Below are 10,322 nucleotides of genomic sequence, written 5' to 3'. Positions count from 1 at the left end.
GTCCTCTGTGTCCCTACTTTTTTGAGATACTGAAATACTGAAATTTTAGAGACAGAGACAAATTTTAGTACCAGTCTATGAACTAACAAACATGATATTGAGTCACAGTCTCTCAATCTCTGTCTCACTACCTCAAAACAAACGGTACCTAAAAGTATTGCTAAAATTAAAGTAACGTTTTTTAATTATTTAGTAATACTTTTTAAAACTGTTACTAAAAAAAAGTCTGACTTTAATTTTTATAACGCTTATACAATTATCATAACCACCGTAAATATAAACATATCAGAATCCACCTTTATATTTTAGGTCATACATATTTAAGCCTTATTTCAATTTGGACTGAAAATGAAGGCCGGTTTTTGTTTTAAATCACGGAGGATGGACCTTAGTGGATTTCTCTTACAATAATCAGCCTTTGCTCTTTGATTCCCAGCCAATTTAAAGAAGATAAATAAATCCATACAAAACCAAGTTGGGTTGGTCTAGTGGTTAGCTCACTAGTCCGCTTAAGTAAGTGTCGGGGGTTCGAATCCCGCCTTGTGCATGCAGCAACCCATTGGCCAGCGGCAAACCCTTAAATGGAGCTCAGTACCGCGAGACGGATTAGTCCTTGACCTGCCGAGTTGGGGGATACAGTGGGAAACCAAAAAAAAAAATAAATCCATACAAGCTATACCAAAAAAAATTCAAACAAAAAATTAGTTTGAGTTGGTCGAGAACTTAGTTTACTCATTTGATTGATTAAATAAATGTAGAAGGTTCGAATTCCACCTTGCATGTACAATAATAATTTATTGGCCAATAACAAATTCTTATGGAATTTAAATTCGTGGCGCATTAATTTTTGGTCTGTTAGATTATAAAATATAATGACAAATTCAAAAAAAAATTCAAATAAAATATATAAATAAGTGGTGGTGGGGGTTCAATAAGAAGGTGTTTAGGTGGTGACGGAGGTTCAATAAAAAAGAATGTTCACTTTAGAAAAAAGTAGTTTATTCTTGCAATAACTTTGATGGTGGTATGTCCTTTGAAAATCAAAATTTAAAAAGAACTGGAGGTGTTTGGTAAGGAAAGATAAATTGAAAGAGGTATTTCTGGGTCTATACAGACTGAAAAAGGAGTGCACAATTAGTAAGTGTGGTATTTGAAATGGTTATATTTGGAGATACAGCTTACAATGGAGAAGAGATTTATGGGAATGGGAGGAACAAAACCTTATAAAACTTCTTGTAATTTTGTCAAAAATCGAAATTAGATAAGAAAAGGTGGACACTATGAAATAGAAGCACCACAAGCAAGGTAATTTTTTGTTAAATCTTTTTTAAATGTGGTATAAAGTATAAAGAGATAGGAGTGGAATCCAATATGTATAATTTTATAAAAAAATTGTGCCTCTATGGGTTGAGTTGCTGATGTGGTTTGTAATTTTAGAAAGATTGAATACTAGAGATTAATTATGTGAGTTTAGGATTGTGCCAAAAGTGGAATCTTTTTGTGTATTATGTAGGAAAAATTAGAGATCCTATATCACTTATTTTTTTATGTGAGTGTATATAGAATGTGTGGGGATCAATCTTGGTAGAATAAAATGTGAAAAGAATCCTTTGAGGTATGGATGGATAAGAAGATAAGAAAAAATGTGAAAAAAGTTTGGATGGTGTTATTTTTTTCTGTAATATAATGCATATGGAGATATAGAAATAACATTGTCTTTAATTATGGAGTGTTGATATTAGAGAAGTTAAAGAAAAAAATTGTAAAATGCACAAATTAATGGTGACAAAATCGACAATATAAGAGTAATTGATTTGCCTATGAGTACAAATATCAAGTTTAAGGTGAATAAGAAGATAATTTATGAAAAAGACCAATAATACAATAGATAAGAATTAAAAGGAAATTGATCATGAATTGATATAAAATAACTGTTTGAGTTCATCTTAAAGTATCTTTGAAGGAACTAAAATTATTATATTCTATTGCTTTATTTGTTGTTTATAAAGCTAATTTTTAAGTTTTTTTTTTTTTTTGTTGCCCTGGTTATGCTGTTAGTTTTTTGAAACTATGTCCACATTCTTTGGAGTTGGGTGGAGATGTAATTATATATATAAAAGAAAGCAAGATAAATAAATAGATAAAACTCCGCCCAGTTAAAATTGTTTGCATGGTGAAAGGAAAAAGTCCACTGTTGTGCTTCATGAAATTAAATACTTCATCAGTACGTATGACTATTTTTTCCTTATATAAAATTAGAACAACAATATTCTTTAATAACAACGATGGCATATATATTGAAGTCAATTTTTATTGTTTGAAGCAAGAATAATGCAAGATCATTATCAATATCAATTACTCAAAGCTTTCAAAAATTTTACTGAAGGAAGGTAATGCCGAGGTGGTTTATTTATTTTAAGTAATCCAATAATGATAAAATATTCAGAAGATATATACTCCATAAATGACGTTCACAATGAAATAAAATTAATCTTGTCTGGAAAATAGATCGGCTTCAATTTCTCGAAATCGGCCGAGCTATGGGCTGCAAAGTTGAGCGTCCGTCTCTTAGAATCCGAGCTTCTTGTGTTTGTTATTTGTGTGAGAGCACGAGCAATACAAAGAGGGTAGAATGCACCTGCAAAGGCACTCCAATGCTTAAGTCAGTACAGTGTCAAGTTTAGAACTGTCCTTCAAAGAGATACTTTACCTTTCTTTTATAGATATTTCTTCGTCCGTTACATTCTGGGTGATAAATTATCAGTTTCTGTGATGATTGGTTTCGTAACCGATTTTATCATACCGTTTGAGACGTCGATTATGATGAGAGTATTGATGTCACCGAGTTATAACTCATAAGAACCGAGCAATAACGGAAAATGACGAGTTATAGTGACTGCCAATAACGATCATGAGGCCGAGTTATAGCTCGTATTAATGGTGATCATATCACAGCCCCCAAGCTCAGCTTGAGGAAAGTTTTTTAATGAAGCAGGTTGAGCTTTTGTGATGAGTTATAACTCGGTATAGTGGGTTACTGAGTGAGCCCCCAGTTCAACGTACTTCATTAAATTAACTTTGTATTTGTGTCACTTAGAAAATCGTGCCCGTTTTTTATTGAGGAGAGAGAATGAGTGGTGGCTTCATTAATATTTTGATGGTTTCTAATGCTCCTTTCGCCGTTTGATGTGACTGAGGCAAGGGTGATATTTGGAACGTTTTTGTTTGTGATTGATTATTTCTACTGATTGGAATTTGGGCGTTTTGGTTTTCTGCTTCTGTGTGAAGAATGAGCAAGAGAGGTATGGTTATGTCTGTGTTCTTGTGATTTCTTTCTTCCCTCGTCTCTTTGTATTTCTTGGTTGCATGCTTGTTTTACTGTTTCTAATGGGGTTTGAGAAGGAGAAGAAAGTTAAGATAGATTGGTCTTATGACTGGGTTGGGGATGATGTGAAGTCTCGGGTGTCGTTGTTCTGTGATGAAGCTGCTGTTAAGGAGGTGGATGTTAGTAAGGTAGTGAGGCAGAATTCTGGAGTTGGGGTTGAGTTACTGCCATATAGTGTTAATGATAGGGTTTATCACCGGGGTAGAGGCTTTGAGTTTTTCTATATACACAGCTGCGTTCTTGAAGAGTTGAGAGTTAGGTTACCCTTTACTGATTTTGAATGTCAGGTTTTGAGACAGTTAAACTGTGCTCCGTCGCAGCTTCATCCAAATGGGTGGGCGTTCCTTCGTTCTTTTGAGATTTTAATGGAATTTCTGGAGGAGGTGCCGTCTGTTGACCTGTTCTTTTCCTTATTTCAAGCCAAGGGGGTGTGGAAAGGTGGTTGGATAAATTTCAATAGCACCCCTGGATTTGGCATTTTCAGATTGTACAAATCTTCTTTCAAAGATTTTAAAGAGATGTATTTAAAGGTTAGGGGTCTGGAAAAAGATTTTCCTTTTTTCGTAGATGAGAATCTGGCTGAGAAGTTCCCATTGTATTGGTGTTCAGAACCTCAAAATATACTCGGACCTGAAGTTATCTCTCCGAGAAATGTTTGTTTGATTGAGTTTCTTGTTGAAAATATTGATCGGGGAGACCTGATTTCAATGTATGAGCTTCTGAAGTGGGAAGAGGATAAAGATGCTGTGGTAACATTTTTGGGTGAGTTATAGGGTTGTTTCTAATGTGCTTATTTCTTTTTGTCATATATCTAATGTTAGTTGTGTTTTGCAGGTGGTAAATATCCCGGTATTTCAGCCGCGTCTCTGAGGACACGTTTCAAAAATAAAAATCTGGAGAAGGAGGTATCGTCTTCTAATGCTGAGAAAATTGCTGGGACTGGCGAAGTTACTCAGCCTCGTCAAGGTTGGAGGAAGGTGATTGCAAGAAAGAGAAGGAAGTCCGACCTTGTTGAGTTGTCCGATGATGCTGATGAAAAGGAGGTAGAGGTTCCTCTGGAGGAGATACAAGCTTTTATGGGTAATCAAAGAAGGCTTCATGAAATTTCTGAGCAGAGTGAGGCATTTTCGATGTGGGGAAAAGAGTATCCCTATATGGCTGTGGTGGACGAGTATTGTCAATCGTCGGCTGATGTTTCTCTTGCAAAGGAGGTTGGAGACATGGCTATTGGGCAGTATATGCAGGTAATAGGCGACTGTGTTTGCTTTATTTTTGTTGTTTCTTTGGGAGTCTTATGAACTTTGTTTTATTGTTTTCTCTAGGTTGTTGGCCTGCGCCTTGCAAGTCTTGGGCGTAGCCAAGAGTTGAAGTATAAGAGAGTTGCTACAGAAAAAGGAGAGGTTTCTATTTTGAAGGAAGAGTTGGTTAAGAGTAAAAGTGCTGCTGCTGAGCTTCAGGCACGTTTAACTGAGACCGAGAAGTTATTGAAGGAGACTAAAGATAGTTATGCTAAGGATGTGGAGGATTTGAAGAAAAAGGAAAGTGACTTGGTGAGTATACAATCTCGTCTAATTGAGGTGACTGCCCAATTAAAGGAGTTGGAGAAGAAAAAGGTTGATGAAATTCTGGATTCTTTTGTTGAGGGGTTTGAAAGGGCTTTGTTACAGGCCAAGTTTTTGGCGCCAGAGGCTGATCTGTCCGGGATGGACCCTGGGAAAGTCGTTCGTGATGGCAAGATGGTTGAAGATGATGGTGACGTTGAAGATCAAGCTGATAATGTGTAGTTTTTTTTTATTTTGTTGGTTATTTTGTTTTATTCTTGTAATGGATAGCTGTTTGAACTTTTGATGTTTGTTCTTTGGATTGTGTTACGGACTTGAATGTTTTTGAATGGTAGTGTTTTTCGTTAAGGAAAAAGCTGTTTGTTGATTAATAGGAAATGATCATGATGACTTTTCATTTCGGTTTGAGAAAACTGCCGAGTAGTGGCAGGTTGCGAATTTTGGACGATTATTGTCGTTTGCCGAGCTATATTGATAATTGGTAGTTATGAAAGAGATAGATCATATGATTGAATAGAATGAGGTAATACTGATGATAAATTTGTATTTATTTGAATATAAATTTGCAGGTAGGCTAGTCTCGTTAAAACCTCTCCAAGCAAAACCCTTTGAGACAAAAACTTGGTAGTAGGAAAAAGAGTACTAGCTTGTCCCTGACTTTCAACTATAGAACTTCTTTAGGGAGGATACATTCCAAGTATTGGGTAGTAGTTTACCATCTATTGATTCGAGTATGTATGCTCCATTGCCGAGTACTTCTGATATTCGGTATGGACCGTCCCAGTTTGCGGCGAGCTTTTCATGTGAGGTTGGTTTCCGAGCAGTTTCTGTTTTACAAAGTACTAAGTCTCCTTGCATGAAGGATCTGCTTTTGACCGCTTTGTTGTATTGGCGAGCTATTGCTTGTTGTGCTGCGCGTTGCCTTAATGTTGCGATGTCTCTGACTTCTTCGATGGTATCGAGTTCGATTCTCCGAGCTTCTTCCTGATTGCCGAGCTGTGTTCTGAATGAGCTCTGGGAGATTTCCAGTGGTATCATAGCCTCGGAGCCATATACAAGCCTGAACGGTGTTTCCTTTGTTGATGTTTGTGGGGTGGTGTTGTATCCCCAAAGGACTTCAGGTATAAGCTCGGCCCAGAGCCCTTTGGCATCATCTAGCTTCTTTTTAAGTGCATGTAGGATGACCTTATTTGCGGCCTTAGCTAGTCCATTTGTTTGAGGATGTTCAACAGAAGCGAAATGTTGCTTTATTTTGAGGTTCTGCAAAAAAGATTGAAATTTCTGATCGGCAAACTGGCGACCATTGTCAGTTATGATATGTTGAGGTATGCCGAAATGGCAAATAATCTTTTTCCAAATGAATGAAATCATTTGCTGGGATGTTATTTTTGCCAAAGGTTGGGCTTCCACCCATTTGGAGAAATAATCAATGCCGACAATGAGAAATTTTACCTGGCCCGGTGCCGTAGGGAACGGACCGAGTATATCTAAACCCCATTGATTAAATGGCCAGCTGATGTCTGAATGATGTAATTGCTCTGCGGGTATGTGTATCAGTGGTGCGTGTCTTTGGCCGTTGTTGCATGATCGGATTTTTTGTTGGCTGTCGTGCTTCAAAGTAGGCCAGAAGAATCCAACTCGGAGGACCTTTGATGCTAAGCTCCGAGCACCTGTGTGTGTGCCACAAATTCCTTCATGTGCCTCAGCTAATGCTATCTCAGCTTCCGAGTTGTTAAGGCATTTGAGTAAAGGCCGAGTATAACCTCCTCGATACAGTGTTCCATTGAATATTGTGAAGGAAGATGCTTGTCGTCGGAACTTTTTATTGTTCTCGATCCTTTCCGGTATAGCACCTGTTTGTAGATAGTGTATAAAGTCGTCTCTCCAGTCTTTTACCTGTGTAACACTTAACACATTTGTCAGAGTAACAGTGGGTGATGTTATGGTGAACTGCTGCAGTGTAGATAACTCGGACTGTGTACTGCCGAGTTTAGATAAGATGTCTGCCCTTTGATTTTGTTCGCGAGGTATATGTTCTATTTCAAATTTGGCGAATTTTGTTGATAATTTTTTTACTAATAGCAGATATTTAGAGAGTAGAGGATCTTTTACCTGAAAAAGGTCGTTTACATGCTGTACCACTAATAAAGAATCACAATATACCTTGATCGCCGAGATTTGGAGATCTAAACAAAGTCGGAGTCCAGCGATCAGTGCTTCATATTCGGATTGGTTATTGCTGACTTTGAAAGCTAAATGTATTGAATGTTCCAATATGAATCCGTCCTCGGCCTCTAGACGGATTCCTGCTCCACAGCCCCCATTATTTGAAGAGCCGTCTACATATAAAGTCCATTGTTTTGTATGATCTTCCTCTGATGGTATTGTAAGTTCGGCGATGAAATCTGCCAAGAATTGGGACTTGATCGGTCCTCTGGATTGGTATCTGATATCGAACTCAGATAATTCGACTGCCCATTTTATAAGTCTTCCTGCAATTTCTGGTTTGTGTAATACTTGTCTTAGTGGGTGATCGGTTCTGACGTGTATAACGTGGCTCTGGAAGTAAGGTCGGAGACGGCGGGCCGAAAATATAAGTGCTAGCGCGAGCTTCTCTATCCTTGGATAATTGAGCTCGGCGTGCTGGAGGGTTTTACTGACGAAATATATCGGATGCTGGACTTTGTTTCTTTCTGTAACAAGGGCCGAACTTATCGCCCAATCAGTAACTGACAGATATAGAAATAAATCTTCCCCTTGTAGGGGCTTTTGCAAAATCGGCGGTTGTGAGAGAGTTGTTTTTAATTTTGAAAAGGCTTTCTCACAATCGTCGTTCCACTCAAATCTGTTTTTCTTTTTAATTGTTTGGAAAAAAAGGAATAGAAGTTGATGCTAGGCAAGGAACAAATCTGGAAAGTGCGGCAAGTCGTCCTGTGAGGTGCTGAACTTCTTTGATTGTTTTAGGGCTGGCCATGTCCAGCACTGCTCGGCATTTGTCTGGATTTGCCTCTATTCCCCTGCATGTTAGTAAAAACCCTAAGAATTTACCCCCTTGAACGGTGAATGCATATTTCTCGGGGTTTAGGTGCATGTTGTACTGGCGAATCTGGCCGAAGATTTCTGTAAGGTCGCTGATGTGACTATGTCCGATTTGTGTTTTGGCGACCATATCATCGACATAGACTTCAATATTTCTGCCGATCTGTTTTGCGAACACTTTATCCATAAGGCGTTGGTAAGTTGCACCTGCGTTCTTTAATCCAAATGGCATAACTTTATAACAATAGTTACCGAAATCAGTGATAAAAGCCGTTTTATTTTGATCGGAGGGGTGCATGAGTATTTGAATATACCCTGAATACGCATCCATAAAACTTAAAGTAGCATAACCTGAGGCGTTATCTACTAAAGAGTATATGGATGGTAGAGGGTAAGAATCCTTTGGGCATGCTTTGTTTAAATCAGTGAAGTCGACGCACATGCGCCACTTACTGTTTTGCTTTCTTACCATTACCACATTGGCTAACCAGGTAGTGAATCTGATTTCTTTGATAAATTCTGCGTTGATGAGCTTTTGGGTTTCTTCTAGTGACGCTTTCTTTTTCTCCTCTCCGAGTTTTCTTTTCTTCTGCTGTACTGGTCGTACCGCCGGGTTTATTGCTAGTTTATGACTGATAATTTGGGGGTCGATGCCGGGCATGTCTGAAGGTGTCCACACAAAAAGGTCGGATTGTTCTTGCAGGAAGGTCGTTATGGCCTGTAACTCAAATTTGTTGATTGACGTACCTACGTAAATAAATTTGTTAGGGTCATTATTAAAATAAACTTTTTGTAGGTCGTCTGAAGGTTTTGGTCGTTCGAGAAAATCAGCTCTTGGGTCGAGGTCGGCTAGTGAGTGGCCATTTTGCTTGAGGTCGACATTGTTGTCTTGTTGAGTTGAGCAGTTTTGGAATTTCATGCTGATGTTGTAACATTGTCGGGCCTCTTTATGGTCCCCGTGGATTGTTACTACTTGTTCGCCCTGCAGTGGAAACTTAACACAGAGATGAACTGTAGAAACAATGGCGCCGAATTTGTTCAAGAAAGGTCGGCCAAGAATAAGGTTATATGGACTGAAACAATCAACAACTAAATATTGAATATCATTAGTTTTTGAAAGAGGATGCTCACCCAGTGTGGTTTGTAACCACACTGATCCGAGTATTGGAACTCGTTCTCTGGAGAATCCGACCAAGTCTCCTCCTGTGGATTGTAGCATGTTGTCGCTGAGCTTCATTTTTTGAAATGTGGAGTAGAATAGAACATCGGCACTGCTTCCGGGATCCAAGAGTACTTTTTTTACTAACAGATCCCCTAGCTGAAGGATGACTACCACAGGGTCGTCCAAATTTTGTATGTTGGAGTTGAAGTCAGCGTGTGTGAAAGTGACTTCTGGTTGTTGATTGGTGATTGCTGCATCATGCTGTGGTCCGTTTACCGAGCATATTGCTCGGAACGACCTTTTCCTTGCCGAATTCGAATATCCGCCACTAGCGTATCCTCCTGAAATACAATTGATTATACCTCGTGGTCTTTCATATTGGCTCGAAGATGCCTTTTCTTTTTCTCGGTTTTGTTCAGGGATGTCGGTTGTTGTGGAGCTAGATCCGCGCTTTTGTATGTGTCCCCCAATGTATTTGTCAAGGTGTCCTTGTCTTGCCAACCGCTCTAAAAGGTCTTTGGCGACCACACAGTCATCAGTATTGTGATCGTGTTTCTGGTGGAAGGCGCAGTATTTCGATTTGTCAACGTTCTTTGCATCTTGGTAGGTACCGGCTTTTCTTGGTGGCTTGATCAGTTTTGAATTCAAGATTTCTTTGATTATGTCTTCTCTCTTAGTGTTAAACTGCGTATAAGAATCAAATCGAGGTGTTAGTTTAAAACTTTTCTTATTGGTTGAGCTCTTATCTTCTTCTCGGAAATGTGACTTGTCAGACTTCTGAGCTTGTTTGAGCTCTTTGATATCAATTTGTCCCTTTGCCTTCTCGCGAAATTCTGCTAGAGTCTTCGGCTTGGCTACTGTGATTGTCTCCTGGAACTTTCCGGGTCGAAGGCCGCTTTTAATTGCGTGTAGATGGACCTCGGGGTGGAGGTCTGGTATACTGATTGCGACCTTGGTGAAGCGGGTTATGTAGTCCTTTAAGCTTTCGTTCGGTCCTTGCTTGATAGTATTCAAGTAATCGGAATCGTGCAAGTATATTGCAGATCCGACGAAATGATCTTCAAATAACTTTGCCAACTGCTGAAACCGTGAAATGGAACCTGCAGGCAAAGCACACAACCAATCAAGTGCAGGGCCGTCTAAATAATTCAAAAAACAACGATATAAAACTGTA

The sequence above is a fragment of the Arachis stenosperma genome, chromosome 1 (assembly GCF_014773155.1).
Source record: "Arachis stenosperma cultivar V10309 chromosome 1, arast.V10309.gnm1.PFL2, whole genome shotgun sequence".
Taxonomy (NCBI): domain Eukaryota; kingdom Viridiplantae; phylum Streptophyta; class Magnoliopsida; order Fabales; family Fabaceae; genus Arachis; species Arachis stenosperma.
The sequence above is the reverse complement of the archived record's forward strand: the minus strand, read 5'-3'. Positions refer to the sequence as shown.